Genomic DNA, 17,571 nt, shown 5'->3' on the forward strand with positions numbered 1-17,571 from the left:
AAAAACAATATTTTCCGTTCTGTCATTATGTTTGTAGTGATACTTTAATAAGAAAGCTAGTTTAATTGCTGACAACGTGTTTCACAAAAAAGAAGATTTTTAAAATTTACTTCCACAAAACGTGCGAAATTGGTACAAAACCATAACTAAAACAACTACATCTACGTGTAATTGGCCAAAGAGTCCATTTGTTAGACTGATGGCTCATTCCCGTAGTGGGGAGAATTAAATAATTATTAAACTAAAGAGATTCATCTTCCCTCTTTGCCTCTCTCTGCTATTAGGAAAATATCTACCATGATACTACCTACCCCGAGTTCTATTTGCAAAGATTGTGGAAGAACCTTCCTCTGGGGATACAACAAACACGTCATAAGATATCGTGTAGTGCAATTTTTCGCTGCAAACAATGTAAGAGTCTGTTCAAGAACCCTTCCAATGGCAAACATCATGAAGAAGCTTGTAGTGCAGCTTCATCGAGAAAGAAGTTTAAAGAGCTCAAACGTAATCTACCAGATAATAATTTATTTATGAATAGTAAAGCTTTACAAAACATTTCAAACTCTACTTCACTGTCTAGATTTACAACAAGTTCTCTTCCTATGCTCACATCTCAAGAGAAAGAGAAGCAAGATAAAGAAGAGGAAGAAAAAGAAGATCTCAATTGTAATTACCATCACAGTTTTCAATTTTATTTCATTGCCTAAGCCTACTAAATGTTCTTTCGCAGTCCAAACATCTAAAGAAGAAGAGCAGCAAGATGAGGTACAAATTGAAGAAGGCGACGAAAAAGAAGACGACCGAGAAGGTCTCGACGCCCTTTTACCAACAAAGGAGGTTAAATACAGTTTTTACATATCAACTGTCTTATTGTAGCCCGAAATGTTAACAACAAGCCTTTTACCGTATGTAGATGTAAGAGCCCAACCTACTCACAGAACGCTTGTAACAGATAAGAGCCGATCAAGATTGTCGTTACACAAAGTATGAAGCAGAGATTCTAGAAATAGGCCATAACTAAAGATGTAAAACATGAGGTATCTAATAATTTTTGGCCAACTTGAGTTTTCGTACAGGCTATATTAACACAGATATTCATTAATATAAACTTAATTGAGTTCCATAAAATGTAAAAATAAATGATGTAATGCTCACCTCATTAATTCACACTAGTCACTGCTCATTAGCCCGCACTCATTAGTAACTGCTAATAAGCCCTTGCTCAATTGCCCCCTGATCGTTTGCAATTGCTTCTTATACATTGCTCATTAAGTCATGCTTAATTGACACTTGCTGATTACTGACTGCTCATTGCCGATGACAACACAGTTTTCAACAGTCTTACCCCTCATCTAGGCAGTTAACTAAACAGGGAAGATGGATGGGTGTTTGTATCATATTTAGAATTAGATGGCATCTTCTCTGCCTAAGTTAGTCTATATAAACTTCATATGCTACTAAGTTTTTAAATTCACTTCTATCATTCTTAGATCAGCCTTTGTAACCTGAGCTACTCAGCCTAAATTAGTCTACAAAGACGTGAAATGCTGCTATATTTCAACATCACCTCTGTCCAGTGATCCTTAGTTCAGCCTTTTAGGCTGACGACACTGCATATTCAAGACTCGAAAAGCTACACAGACATGGTAGCTATTTTCAACACAGTTCTGAACACGAAGCCTTAATCACTAAGTAATGTAAACATTATGGTATGCGATTAGAAGTCTCTAGAGTTCAAAACTGTAAGCTCAAAATGCTAAATCAACAAGCGAGTGACTCCGTACTCGCTCAGCTCTGCGACCCTGAGATCGACCTCCATTACGTCCATATAAGAATTTCAAATGTGTTAAGCCTTCCACCATCTCCTTAGCCCCATATAAAGAATGTATAATCACTATTTTATGTAGAACTACAAGTTCAACTACAAGTCCCTCAGGTCGCCTTCCATTACGCCGTTATCAGTATCAAAATTTACACCATCTCCCTAGTCCCATTAGCAAAATGCGTAGCCACTATCTTGTTCCAAGTCCAGCACAGAGTCCCGAATACACCCTCCAATATTTCCCCACTAAGAGTAAAGCATACGAATTGAGGCTTACACCATGTCCCTAGTCTCGTTAGTACAATGTGTAGGTGCCATTTTATTCCAAGGTCTGCTCCGAGGGAGCTAGAGCTTCTACACATTGCACAAAGATAACTGGAGGTATGTTGTCAAGGTCGGAAGCACCATCTGGTCGAATATTTTGAAGGCTGTTAATTAACTCGATCTCTGTGAAGAAAGGATGGAGGGGGAGAGTGGTAATGGCTTAGCTGTGTTTGGGTACATATTTGTACTTTTCCCTGGCTCATTATTGCCCCCTTTGAATTTCTCACTGAACGTCGAGGCAATGGCCTCGGGGGGGCAACTATTGTCATCAGAGTAGAATGCACTTTGTGCTGATTTCGCGTGTTTACTATCCAGGTATTAACACATGCCTTTGCTGTTGTTACTTGTCATGTTTATGTAGTATTGGTATGCTTCGTGGATGAGTTCCTTGGCATTCCCCACGCATTTTTATTTGCCTCACATAACATTGCTTTTATCCTGTTTCCGTTTCCTGTAAACCATATTCTTTTGGGTATCATTTGGACTATTTTTTGTGATCCATGGAGAGGTTTTCTTGGTGGTGATGGCTGTTTAGAAGTTATGATACCAGTTCCCAGCCAGATTTTTGTAGTAACAGACTTCTCTATTACTTTCCTTTACTGGTGGTTCCTTGTATTTTGTGGCTAGGTGTTTGGAGGAACCGAGGATTACTTTTCATTTCAGTACTGCGGATGGAGGGTTAGTAACGACAAGAGTTTCCATTATACGTGTTCAAGGAACAACAAATGTTGCTGCTGATGGGAAGGAGCAGGGTGTAAGGGCGAACATTTCCAAAATAAAATCAACAGCCTTCTACATAGTTTTCAATCAATGTTGTATATTTTGTACAAGGCTTAGAGACAGCAGTAATTCACCGGGGCGGGGAGGGTTGGAGCTCGCTACATGGATACCAAAAGGAACTTGCTTCCAGTGCATGTCAATTCCACCCACACAAATTGTCTTTGTTTCCAGCTGCGCAAAGCGCACAGTTGTTGAATTCGAGTTTCATTGCGATAAGTGTTCCTCCCCCGGAGGTTTCCTGAACACTGTGTATGACTGAGGTACCACTTGTGTCATAGAGTGACGAATTTACTCAGGATTCACTAGCTCACACAATTAGCAGCAAGAGTGGCCAAAACTGCCTGTTTACGCTTCACATATTTTAGGCTGTGAGCATTAAATCAATATAAAGTAAATGTTCTGTTATGTGCAGTCAAATATTCTGAATTGCTAACATCACTATTTGCACTACTTGATGTCATATTAAAAATGATTCTAAGACTGAGGACTACATTTCCAACACGACCATGTCTGCACCCCGAGTTAATTTTCTGCAGAAGAGATGCATTAATTATTGCGCATATTCTCAAGGACTGGTGAGAAAAAAATGTACACATCACAAATAGTTGATCCACATGATGTTTAGAAGTACACACGTTACACAGGCATTTGAATTAGACTTCAGAGTTTTGTGGTGGGTTCAATTCCACATCTCCACTAAGAGCAACTGAACACATCAAAAAGTGGAGAAATGATATGGGCGGTTTGGCAACCTTGCTCCCTCCAGCAACCTGCCAACCCCCAGACGTCCAATACCCATTCCTGCAGTAGACTGCAGACCTTCACTTCTATTGCATACCCAAGAATTAATCTCACATTTAGATACTCTAATAAGCGCTTATTAATTTCTAAATCTCCATACAATTCTCTGTTTGTCAATGAGTACTTTGATACTAATTTTTCAGATGTTACTACATTTTATACCATTAAAAACAAGACACAATCTCCGATAAATCGTATCACTAAGGAGATGCTTGCCACCATCATGAAGTATTTTCTGGTTATATTGTTGTGATGAGCTGCAGATTTAAATATTCGAGAATAGCAGTCTTGCAAAACCAAACCTATCATTCCTCCACTTTTATCCAACAATGCCAGACAAGAGGCAGTGTTGCCAAAAATTCCTATCACAGAATATACTTTCCACCTGCCTGAACACTGAGGATGCCAACGCCAAACTCTCGCTATGAATCAACCCCCACTTATACCTTTGTTTACTCAATTTAACCATACCAGGATGCATTTCTCAAATAGGTTGCTTACCAGTTGCTCATGACCATATTTCAGTTTTATTGATTTGATAGTACTCGGAATATTTTGATGAGTGAGTCAGTGGTGTTTTGCATTTCTACCATACATTGCCCGTGATCACCAGATTGTGAAGAAATCAGCTGCTACTTACGCTGTCAGATGTAAGAACAAAGATTGGGAAAGAGCAAGTTGAATGTCGGACCGCAATAAAGATTTGACGTTTAGGCAATTAAATTCTTGCAAATTGCATACAGCAGTGTTTATAATGAGGTGATAGAGGTGAAGAAGAATAAACGAAATACAGATGACGGAATATAACACACCAGCCCCTGTGGATCATTGCTGGATTTTCAGCCTGTCTGTCCCAAGATCAAATTTTCAAAGGAGAGAATAAATTCTGGTTATGGAAAGCAAATTGAGTACATCAGAACATGGTTATCTAACTGCAAATAATTAGGCCTTGAAATATTAAAAAAAAAATCCAGGCAAGTATCTGATGTTATTCTTCCATCTGGAACAACATTAAAAATATGTACCTAACAACAAGATAAAAATCTGCAATGCCATCATAGGAGCTAGAGTATTCTATGGCTTCAGCGACAGTAAATATATTGATATCACAGGAAGAAGGTATTTGCGAAGTGTCACTAATGAAAGAAATTGGGGTCTCGATAGAAGAATGCAAGGATGTACAGAGGTATGAAATGAGACTGTAACGATCTCCATTACATATTCTGCATTTTATCCTACCTTCAGCCGCCGTATATTTTTCGACTGCTTTGCTGCCATCGTCTCTCTTCAACATGTGACCATGACGTCATGTCCATCTGACGTTGCGACATTCGCCGCCTATTGCCATGCGTGCTGCACACATCTCTGCGGACACGTGATTGTGATGCGGCGCTTCTCGAACATGCTGGCATTTTATTCTTACAAACTTGTAGACTTTTCCTTGCTCCTTTATATACACAGGCTCCACCCCTCCCTTCTAGCATGGGAGTGGTGCAGCACCGTACACCTGCTGTGTCGTTGGTGATCATTAGGCTATCTAGCCTTCACTGGTCTTTATTCTTGCCACATTACACCAGACTCCACTCTTTTCTATGTTCAATATGGATTTTACCCAGGACTATGAGAACTGTCAACAGTCTTCTTTAAGTGTATTACTATTCCACGCCTCTGAGACTACCCCGGCGAAGGGAACCCATTTCCCTGCTCCCTCTTTGTTTTTATCCTTATCCTACATTAGTGTTCACACTGTACTGTTCAAGTTTCTCATTTTCATTTCGAAATATATATATTCCTTAATATTGCAAATGTGGGATATCTTTGCTCGCTTCTTCCTTTTACTATTCCTCTTATTGGATGTCCTGTATCTTATCACAGATGTCAAATAATTCCTCTTGTTGATTGTTAATATGTATTGCCTTTTTTATATTGGTTTCCATTTTCTTGCCCTTTTCACTCACTCTAGGTGATCTTTATTTACTTGCTGCGCGCTTCTTTTCTATGCACTCTGCGTTTCTATGTAATCACCTAATTGCTTATCTTCTGCTTTGCGTTGCACAGTGACGTGTCAAATAGTGCTGCTGACCCTTTTAATATTCGCTGATTACACTACTCTCTCGGCCCATTTTGAGTTTGGTGTGCAGTCCATTTCTTAGTTTGGCATTGGACCATTACAAGTTTGGTAGCAGACTATATATATTTATTATATATTTTTTGTTTATTCTTACTCCTTCGTTTGTCTCCATTTGCCTCTTCATCATGGCCTACTTTTCAGATAATTTTTCCCTTATCAGACTGATACTTTCCCTACATCTTTTTCACCAGCTTTCAATTTATCGGCCCCAAATCCGCGTTGTTATTATATTGTATTGTTCCGTACTTCTGCTATTGATTCTACTTTGTTTTCTGATCCGCCCTCTTATGTTACCTCTTCTCCGCAAATTGAACCCTCTTTTGCGTACACAACCTCACTTTCTGAGAGCAAACCAAATATATATGTCACTCTCCTCCTCCTTCGCTCAACCCTTTCAAACCCGCTTCTCAAGTTGATCCCACACCACCACCCACCCCTCCTCCACGATTTCTGTATGAATCTCCGATCGCTTCTCCCACTTCTTCCCATTCCCAAGCCATAAATTTTCATCTTATAAAAATGTTTAGATTTTGTTCCTCAACTTACTTCCTCCCATCCCAAAGATTTAACTCTTTGGTTGTTTGCCGCTCGTAAATTTCTCAAAACGAACTTAGCTCCATTTTCTCAACTACTCTTATATTCAAAAACTTCTGGCCATTTCAGTCATTTCCTTTTACAGCATATGTCTGAATTTCATGACTGGCTTCAGTTTCGTTCTGTTTTGCACAATTATTTTTTTACGATATGAACGCCGTCAGTAGTTAAGCTCGCTCTTCCATCGCCGCCATCGACGTTCTGATGAATCTACTTATGACATTTTAGATTGTCTCACTGGGTTTGCTGATGTTCTACCGATATCCGGACACCTCCAGGAACTTACCTCACTTGTTTGCTTTTATTCCGATCCCCCTTTCCACCAGTTAATTAATACTTTCTCTCCTCCCACCTCTACTTCACATTTATATCACATAACTCAAATGGACACTTTTAATTCTTACAGTAATGCTTCTTACGAGTATTGTGCCTCTATTCCCCCCTACTCCTACATTTTCTGTTTCTCCCCCTCGCTTTTCCCCTTGCCCTTCCCCTCAATCCCACTCCTTCCTTTCCTTCTTGTTTTCGCTGTTTAGGTCGTGGTCATATTGCCCGTAACTGTCCCATTCCACGCTTCTTCCCGCCGTATGTAGGCAGATTTCGGTCTGTTGTGCAAAATCTGCCAAATGAACCTTTCTTATTCATCATCTATCTCGCGTGTTCGAACTGCTTACCTTATTTCTACACACCAGAATGTCCCTACTCTTGCTTTATTGGACTCGGAAGCCTCTGTTTAACTCATTAGTCTTTCCTTTTTCAGGAATTACTACTTTTTCATCCAACCTTCAATTAAGATTTTCTAACTTATTAAGTACTTCAGTTTCCCGCCACCCTTTACATATCCTTGGTCTAATTACCCTTACTATAAAGATTTCTACATTTTCATGATCTATTCCCTTTTATTTTGCACAAGAACTGCCCATACCTCTTATTCTTGGATTCGATTTTTTCACACACTCGTTTAACTCTTCACGCTCAGACTTATTTTGTTTCTTTTTATTTTGAACTCACAGTTCAGATTCCTTTGATTAATCCTTCTGATTACCCTACTTCAAAACATCTTTCTGCGTCGCATATTTGCGTTATTACTTTTCAGATGTTGGCTTTGGATTCTATATGTCGGGATATTTGATGTTTTGATGTTGGTCATGTTTTAGTGAAGTGTAATTGTAACCTTAAAAACAAAAGAAGTGCAGGTCGACCATTCCTTGCAAAATTGTAGTATTCGCGAGTCTTAAGTACTGCATTAAATGGATTTAAGATACCTAATTATTACACAACATATGATATGATATGTACAAACATTAACATCTGGCGACCGTGGCAGGACAGTGCTGGCCGTGTAATAATCCTATGAAGGTAAAATAAGAGAAAAATTGCTTCACGGTACACCTTTCGATTTCGATCGACGTAAAGACATGGCTGCTTTAAATGTATTATAGGAAGAAAGAACACAGTTACGTCGATTATTTACAAGAGCGTTTAACATATTCCAGAACAAGATTGCTGAGGAAAATGTGACGCAGGAAGATTTTCACCAGTTTAAGGTACTCGAAGATAAGGCCGATCGACTGTTTACACTTGATGAGATAATCCATGAAGCTTGGCATACCAATGAAGGCACGGACGAAGATGTAGCTGCGGAATATGAAGAATTCGAATCAAATCGAGATAAGTGGACAACAATGAAATGTAAGTACGAGAAATTCAATGAATGTCAAATAACGTGTGATGCTTCTTCCATAAGCTTGAGTGTTTCTCAGAGTAGTAGATTGGTTAATAAATTGCCGAAGTTATCGCTTGTCAAGTTCTCAGGAAATATTAAGCAGTGGTTATCAATTTGGGCACAGTTCAAACGAATACACGAAAGTAGCGAACTGGATGATGCAGAAAAGATTCTCTATCTAAGAGAATCTATGTCTCCTGGGACAAGGGCTTATGTTTTCCACCTATTCCTGAAAATTATAGTAAAGCTGTTCAGTTGTTAAAAACACGTTATGGTCGAAAGGATTTATTAATAGAGCTTTACGTAAGAGACATTATAAATCTGGTGACTGAAAAACCTTCCCTGACACAGTAGTATGATCGAATTGAGGTTAATGTTGGGTCGCTAGAATTAATGGGTCTAACTACTGACAACTATGCTGCATTATTATTTCCTCTCGCGGAGTCTTGCTTGACTGATGAATTGATCCGTGTGTGGCAGAGGCGAGGAGATAATATGCAAGAAGCTGAGTCACAAGAAAAGCTCAAAGGACTGTTAGAATTTCTGAAATCTGAAGTAGAAAGTGAAGAATATTTGCAGCTAACTAGGAATATCAGTGATATTACTGTGGGTAAAGCTCAAACATCAAAACCTTTGAGAAAATCTGACGTTCCAACTGCTCAAGGTTTGGTTTACACTGGTGGTGTAGGTAATGCATGTGCTTTCTGTAAAGTAGAGACTCATGCATCATCGCAATGCCAGCAGGTAAAAAATATGACTCTCGAAGAAACGAAAGCTAGGCTCTCCCAGAACGGTGCATGCTTCAAGTGCTTCAAGGTTGGGCATGTTGCAAGAAAATGTTACGCTCGCCTCTCTTGCAATGTGTGCGAGCGGCAACATTACCCGGTCATGTGTGATCTTTCAGAAAGGAAAGTTGGGAAAGAGTCACAGGCTTCACCTCAGTCTAGGTCAGTAACTAATTTCTGCATTAATTCCTCGTGTGTCTATCCTCAAACTGTCTTGGTTAAAATAGTGCATGGATATAATCAGGAACTTGTGCGTGTCCTTCTGGACTCTGCTTCGCAGCGTTCTTACGTGAAAGAACTGGCAGAGAGATTAGGTCTTCAGGAGATTAGAAAAGTGACTATGAGCCATGCTGTGTTTGGTGGTATTACTGGGTCTCCTGTAGAACATCGTGTATTTGAACTTGATCTTCAGAATCTTGATAATTCTAATCAGTTGAAACTGACTGCTCTTAGCCAGCCTGTTATTTGCAGTCATGTTCCTCGCCTTACAGCAGAACACGTTATGCAACTGGGACTGTCACACCTAGATGTGGGGGGAGATAAAGAAATAAATATCCTTATCGGAGCAGATTTCCTAGGGTCAATTGAATGAGCGTAGAATATTGGGAGATTTGATGGCAATGTTGACCACATTAGGGTGGACGGTATTCGGTAGAAATTAGCGCTCATGTTGTGGTGAGAGGGAAGCGACACCTATTCTGCTGAATATAGAGAAAGTGAATGACCTGTGGGAACTGGACGTTTTGGGGATAAAAGATCCTATCTCTGAAAAGAAGAAATATGTTCGTCTAACCAATGTACTCCTTACGGCACAAGGCGTTCTGTTTCATTTCGCTCCTGCATGAGCTACAAGCTTCTAACCTATGCGAACAGACTTTAATGATATGTTTCCGAACCGATATTTCATGTTACATGTTTATGCGATAATTTGTTCGAATGGTAGGGGCTTAAATGTAAGCAATGTATTCCTTTTAGCGCTAAGCGAACTGTTTATTTCACCTTCCGCATGAGCTACATGCTTATATCCAACGCCAACAGTTTCAAATAGTATATTACAGAAACGAAATTTTAATTTACATGTTTATCCGACAATTTGATTGAATGCTAGGTGCTTAATTGTAGCCAATGTATTTCTTATGGCACAAGCCATTCTGTTTAATTTCGCTCCTGCATGAGCTACAAGCTTATAACCTATGCCTTGAGAGTGATATGATGTATTTCTGAACCGATATTTCATGTTACATATATACACGGTAATTTGTTCGATTGCTAGGGGCTTACATGTAAGCAATGTATTTCTTATAGAGCTACGCGAACTCTTTATTCCACTTTCTGCATAAGCTACATGATAATAACCCACGCAAAAAGATTCAAATAGTATATTTCCGAACTGGAATTTCAAGTTACATGTATATCGAGAATTTTTTCGACTGCTGGGTGCTTAAATGTAACCAATGAAACCGTTATAGGACTAGGCGTTCAGTTTCATTTCGCTCGTGCAGGAGCTACAAGGTTATAACCTATGCCGATAGATTGTAATGATATGTTTCCGAACAGAAATTTCAAGTTACATGTTTGTCCGACAATTGGTTCGACAGCTATGGGCTTAAATGAAACCAATGTATTCCTTACGGCACTAGGTGTTCTGTTTAATTTCGCTCCTGCATGATCTACAGGCTTATAACCTGTGCTAACAGACTGAAATGATATGTTTTCAACCGATATTTCATGTTACATGTTTCTGCGATAATTTGTTCAACTGCTAGGGGATTAAATGTCAGCAATATATTTCTTATAGCGCTATGCAAACTGTTTATTGTACTTTCCGCATGAACTACAACTTACAACCCATGCCAACAGATTCAAATAGTATATTTCCGAACCGAAATTTCAAGTTGCATGTTTATCAGTGGCGGCTGGTGGTATATGAAGCTGGGTGTTGCACCAAAATTTTCAATGTTGCAATTTTAAATGAGAATCTTACAGAAATAGCAAGAATCCCTAGTATGTAATGAACTGCATTCCTATTAAAACTGAAATATAACTAGCAATTAAAACACAGGAAATAATAGGCTATTTATACAGTATAACTACAGTTATTTTTACCTCACTTGAATTGAAAATTTGCCCTCCTGTTTTTCATGGATGCAAACTTGTCAGTCACCCGTTGATTGAAGTCTGCGATTTCTATCACCAGATCTCTTTCTATAGAAAGCATTGCCAAGGCCAACAATCTTTTCTGGGTAATAGAGTTCCTTAAGAAAGTTTTTATCCTATTCAAAGTAGAAAAACATCTTTCTGCTTCAACAGACGTCATAGGAATTGTAAGAACAGTTTCAAGCACTCGCTGAACGTTTTCTCTAGGTTGTTGGTTATCATAAACTCTACTAGACTAACAACACCCGACACTGATCTGCATTCTTGTGCTAAATAGATGGACGATAGTTCATGGAGTAGTTTTAGTTTGTCCAAAAACGTATACACTGAACACACTGCCTGTAAGGTACCTTCAGGGAACAAGGAGTTCTCTGGAAGAAACAACGATGAACCTACAAGATGACCTGAGAAGCTAAAATGATTTTTAGCCTGGGAAATTATCACATCGCACACTTCCTTTGCTTCTCTTTTCCATTCAGTCTTGTTCAATTTCTTTTTCTTCAATGAGTAATCGGTAGGTACATTACCGCTCGTGAGGTCAATTTCTTCTCGAATCTTGGAGATGATTACTTCAAATGCTGAAATGGCCTTATGTGCAGAACCCGCATCAGTGTCTCCATGTTGTAGCTGACCGAAGAGAACTTCGACTAGTGGCATAACTTTAAGGAAGAATTCCAGCCAAAAATTGAAACTTCAGTAGGAAAGAACTTTTTTATGACCAAGAGCCTGACAAATTGTAGTTTCACTCGTTAGAGAGTATATGTGGTTCATACACTCAATAAGGTCTTCCTTGCGGTCATACACATCGTGATTGAAAGTTCCACCTGGCAGGGAAGCCTCACTCCCTCATCCGCTGTGGGCTGTTGGAGAAGAATGCACAAATTCCTTGCCGCCTTGCTCATTACAAGATTAACTTGAATGGCATACCAATGCACATATTCTGCGTTGGGATAGGATTTTTTTACAATAGCTTGTACCCCACCAGAGGAACGAGCCATAACGGATTCCCCGTCATATGACTGTGCAATTAACTTTTGGGGAGTTTCATTTACTTTGTGCTTCTTTAATTCTTCCAATAAACACGCAGCTAATGTCTGTGCGTCATGTTTTGCAGGAAACAGGAAACTCCAGAACCTTTCTATTGGTTTGCCTCTTACTACGTAACGGTACACAACAGCCATCTGGAATATATTGGAAATGTCACTGGTTTCATCTGCTATAAGAGCTAAAAATTCTGATTCCCTTATTTGTTTTGATATTTCTTCCTGGAACCCCTCCAACATAATTTTTAAAAGTTCATTTTGAATTGTTTTGGATGTTCTTTTGAAAACAGTTGCCTTTTCCAAATGACCTTTTAGCACGGAATCCAATTCAGCGCTAAAATTAATTAGTCCTCTGAAAACACCTGGGTTTGATGATGATTCAGTTTCATCATGCCCCTTTAGGGCCAGTTCAAAAGAACCGCAAAAACGAATCCACTTTATTAAAATATTTAACACATATCTGTTATGCCTAAACTCCGCAATTTTCTTTCTATACGCGCTATCGAATTGTGCAGCTACCTTGACAGTTCCAGAAAGTGTCAGTCTTAAACAGTTCTGAATGTGAACAGCTGAAGATTCATGTTTAAACTATCTACAACCAAAACACTCAGTCACCTGAAAACACACCAAGACCTACAGAAACACCAACAACTCCATGTCGCAATAGTCCAGCCGTTTGCCAACATGTGACAATGTTGGCACAAAGCTCGTTTTACGGCTGACAAAAGTATAATATGAAGTTATGCTGATGAGAAAACGTTTCCACCGAAAGTATATCCTCAAAACAAATTTTGCGATTTAAAAAATAGTCATGATTGCCCATGAAATACAAATGTTGGTAACATTGTGAATGGTGCGGTACAGCTTACCCTAGTGGCGTGGGAAAGAAATTACCGTTGCGAGTTGAGAGAAAGCAGGGATGAAGTCATCTCTGCAGAGTGGGGCAATCTAACGGAGACATTTTCGTTAGGGGACTTGCTGTTCTCGTGCAACTCCCTAGGACCGATACTGGCGGGCTTGCTACCTGATGCTATGCTTAGGTTCGTCCCTGCTGTGCGCTAGGGACTTGCTGGTGTCGTGCAACTCCCTAGGACCGATACTGGCGGGCTTGTTACCCGCTCGTCCCTGCTGTGCGCTAGGGAGTTGCTGTTCTCGTGCAACTCCCTAGGACCGATACTGGCGGGCTTGCTACCTGCTCGTCCCTGCTGTGCGCTAGGGACTTGCTGGTGTCGTGCAACTCTCTAGGACCGATACTGGCGGGCTTGTTACCCGCTCGTCCCTGCTGTGCGCTAGGGACTTGCTGGTGTCGTGCAACTCCCTAGGACCGATACTGGCGGGCTTGTTACCCGCTCGTCCCTGCTGTGCGCTAGGGAGTTGCTGTTCTCGTGCAACTCCCTAGGACCGATACTGGCGGCCTTGCTACCTGCTCGTCCCTGCTGTGCGCTAGGGAGTTGCTGTTCTCGTGCAACTCCCTAGGACCGATACTGGCGGGCTTGTTACCTGCTCGTCCCTGCTGTGCGCTAGGGAGTTGCTGTTCTCGTGCAACTCCCTAGGACCGATACTGGCGGCCTTGCTACCTGCTCGTCCCTGCTGTGCGCTAGGGACTTGCTGGTGTCGTGCAACTCCCTAGGACCGATACTGGCGGGCTTGTTACCTGCTCGTCCCTGCTGTGCGCTAGGGAGTTGCTGTTCTCGTGCAACTCCCTAGGACCGATACTGGCGGGCTTGTTACCTGCTCGTCCCTGCTGTGCGCTAGGGACTTGCTGTTCTCGTGCAACTCCCTAGGACCGATACTGGCGGCCTTGCTACCTGCTCGTCCCTGCTGTGCGCTAGGGACTTGCTGGTGTCGTGCAACTCCCTAGGACCGATACTGGCGGGCTTGTTACCTGCTCGTCCCTGCTGTGCGCTAGGGAGTTGCTGTTCTCGTGCAACTCCCTAGGACCGATACTGGCGGGCTTGTTACCTGCTCGTCCCTGCTGTGCGCTAGGGACTTGCTGTTCTCGTGCAACTCCCTAGGACCGATACTGGCGGCCTTGCTACCTGCTCGTCCCTGCTGTGCGCTAGGGACTTGCTGGTGTCGTGCAACTCCCTAGGACCGATACTGGCGGGCTTGTTACCTGCTCGTCCCTGTTGTGCGCTAGGGAGTTGCTGTTCTCGTGCAACTCCCTAGGACCGATACTGGCGGGCTTGTTACCTGCTCGTCCCTGCTGTGCGCTAGGGACTTGCTGTTCTCGTGCAACTCCCTAGGACCGATACTGGCGGGCTTGTTACCTGCTCGTCCCTGCTGTGCGCTAGGGACTTGCTGGTGTCGTGCAACTCCCTAGGACCGATACTGGCGGGCTTGCTACTTGCTCGTCCCTGCTGTGCGCTAGGGACTTGCTGGTGTCGTGCAACTCCCTAGGACCGATACTGGCGGCCTTGCTACCTGCTCGTCCCTGCTGTGCGCTAGGGACTTGCTGTTCTCGTGCAACTCCCTAGGACCGATACTGGCGGGCTTGTTACCTGCTCGTCCCTGCTGTGCGCTAGGGACTTGCTGTTCTCGTGCAACTCCCTAGGACCGATACTGGCGGCCTTGCTACCTGCTCGTCCCTGCTGTGCGCTAGGGACTTGCTGTTCTCGTGCAACTCCCTAGGACCGATACTGGCGGGCTTGTTACCTGCTCGTCCCTGCTGTGCGCTAGGGAGTTGCTGTTCTCGTGCAACTCCCTAGGACCGATACTGGCGGGCTTGTTACCTGCTCGTCCCTGCTGTGCGCTAGGGAGTTTGGCGTAGGAAAGTCAACCCCCTGAGTTTGATTTGAAGACGGCGGAGTTTAATGGTCCGTTATGAAGCATTAGTACATCGAACGACAAAAGATGGTTACTTTTAACACATTTTAGAGTACATGTTAGGTTTATTAAACTGCAAAATAGGAAGAAAAGACGAACATTGAAGCGAAAATTATTGGGAGTTGTGCAACCCTGCAACAATACCACGCACCGCCCTTGATGTTTATCCGACAATTTTTTCGATTTAGTCGCTTAAATGTAACCAAACCATATCTTACGGGACTAGGCGTTCTGTTTAATTTCACTTTCCACATGAGCTACATGCTTATAACCCATTTGACGAATATAGGAAGTTACGAAACAAGCCAACACAACAAATAAGGAAAGCTAAACTGCGGCACGCTTACAGTTTCATTACGCCTAACGGTAGAACAGCGACAACATTGTTGAAATCTATTAATAACCTTGGACTTACGAAGAACAAAAACAAAGACGAAATTACAGTACCTCTCGAGGCTCTTAACGAGTACTTTATTGCTAGTTCCTCCGCAGTACGACCTGTCGACAAACAGAAACTTATGAACCATTACGATACACACCCCACCCCTGACAGAGATAAATTCTGTTAGAGTCACGTGACACCCCTCCAAGTCAAGAAAGCAGTCCTTCGGGTAAGCACAAAAGCGAAAGGAATTGATGAGATTGGGACTGACATGGTCAAACAAATTCTTGATTTTATATTACCAACCTTAACCCATATAATCAATTTCTCTCTTCTATACTCCACATATCCAACTCTCTGGAAGAAGGCTATTGTGCTACCTCTTCCGAAAAGTCAAACGCCTTCGAACGAGGAAGACTATCCTCCAATATGTATTTTATCAGCTCTATCTAAAATCTTAGAATATATAGTCCATAAACAAATGTCAAAGTACCTTCAAACGCACAATCTCCTTAATCCTTTCCAGTCCAGTTTCCGACAAGGACATAGTACAACTACAGCCTTACTCAAAGTGACTGAGGACGTTCGACAAGCAATAGATAGAGGACGAGTCACAGTTCTTCATACTACTAGGTTACAGTAAAGCTTTTGAGAGCATAGACATTGACATATTACTTTACATTTTTCTAAGAGTACTATTGCTTGGATGCATTCCTATCTTCACGGACGTCAACAATGTGTGAAAAGTAATAATGGAATTGTTTCATCGTGGCGCCTCGTGAATAGAGGATTCCCTCAAGGCTCTGTACTTGGACCTCCTCTTTTCGCACTCTTTGTGAATGACATATCATCGAATTTAAGACATTGCAAATACCACATGTACGCTGACGATCTTCAACTCTACACAGACTCTACAACACAAGACCTTCAGGAAAATATAGACTTACTAAACATTGACTTACAAACTGTTAGTGAATGGTCTGCTGCCCACGGCCTGCAACTGAACCCTACAAAGTCAGAAGTAATCCTTCTTGGAAATCAAAATCAAATGGCAAGTATTAATAAACGCCCATTGCCGAGAGCAATCCTTCAGAATGTTGCAGTTCCTTTTGTACCACAAGTGAAGAACCTCGGCGTTACCATAGATGAACGCATGACTTGGTCTGGACATATCTTACATGTCTGCCAAAAGGTTTCCTCTGCTCTTCATTCTTTATATAAATATAAATACAGATATCCAATAAAACTTAAGCAGAAATTAATCGAGGCTCTTCTAATGCCACATTTCCACTATTGCGATGTTGTTTTCAATGATGTGAGGCCACTGCTGTCCCTAAGGCTACAACGCGCTCAAAACGCATGTGTGAGGTATATATGCAATCTAAGAAAATATGACCACGTGTCATCATCTTTCCTAGAACTAGAGTGGTCGCGACTCCACGTTCGCCGTAATCATCATACTCTGTCTCTCCTCCACCAAGTCCTTACTACATCTTCCCCATCTTACCGTTCTTTGCATTTTCATTATTTCTCAAATGTGCATAAAAGAGATACAAGGGCTCAAACATCAAACCTGCTTGTCATTCCTCACCATCGAACTGCAACATATAATAACTCATTTTCTGTGTTTGCCGCCCGAGAATAGAATCGCTTACCGGATGACGTCAGAGGAATACCAACCACAAGGTCATTTAAAAGAGCGTTAAGAGGTACAGCAGGATATGAATGAACTGTGCATTTCTAGTACTTTACTGATGGTGTTAGTACATTATTACCACTAGCTATTATTATTATTATTATTATTATTATTATTATTATTATTATTATTATTATTATTATTAGACCTATTATTATTGTTGTTGATGTAAATGTGTATACCTCACTGGGGTGGAATTTTATTTCTGTTATAAAGTATTTAGATTGTCTTAAACTGTGCTATTCTTAGTATTAATTATGGTAGTGTTAATTTTGATTCTATGTACAATTGGTTTAGTGTAAGAGATGGCCTAATGGCCTTAACAACCCCAATAAAGACATTTATCTATCTATCTATCTATCTATCTATCTATCTATCTATCTATCTATCTATCTATCTATCTCTCTATCTATATTTACAAACCGAAATTACAAGGTACATGTTTATGCGATAATTTGTTTGACTGCTAGGGGCTTAAATGTAACCAATGTATTTCTTATGGCA

The 17,571-nt window shown here is 41.2% G+C and overlaps 1 protein-coding gene across 1 annotated transcript in view; it reads right to left on the bottom strand.

Annotated features, from left to right (window-relative positions):
• LOC136884838 (uncharacterized) overlaps positions 1-17,571 on the bottom strand; it is an 82,169-nt gene that overhangs the window by 21,007 nt on the left and 43,591 nt on the right. The gene's annotated exons all lie outside the window — the stretch shown is intronic.

Source organism: Anabrus simplex, chromosome 13 (assembly GCF_040414725.1).
Source record: "Anabrus simplex isolate iqAnaSimp1 chromosome 13, ASM4041472v1, whole genome shotgun sequence".
NCBI lineage: Eukaryota > Metazoa > Arthropoda > Insecta > Orthoptera > Tettigoniidae > Anabrus > Anabrus simplex.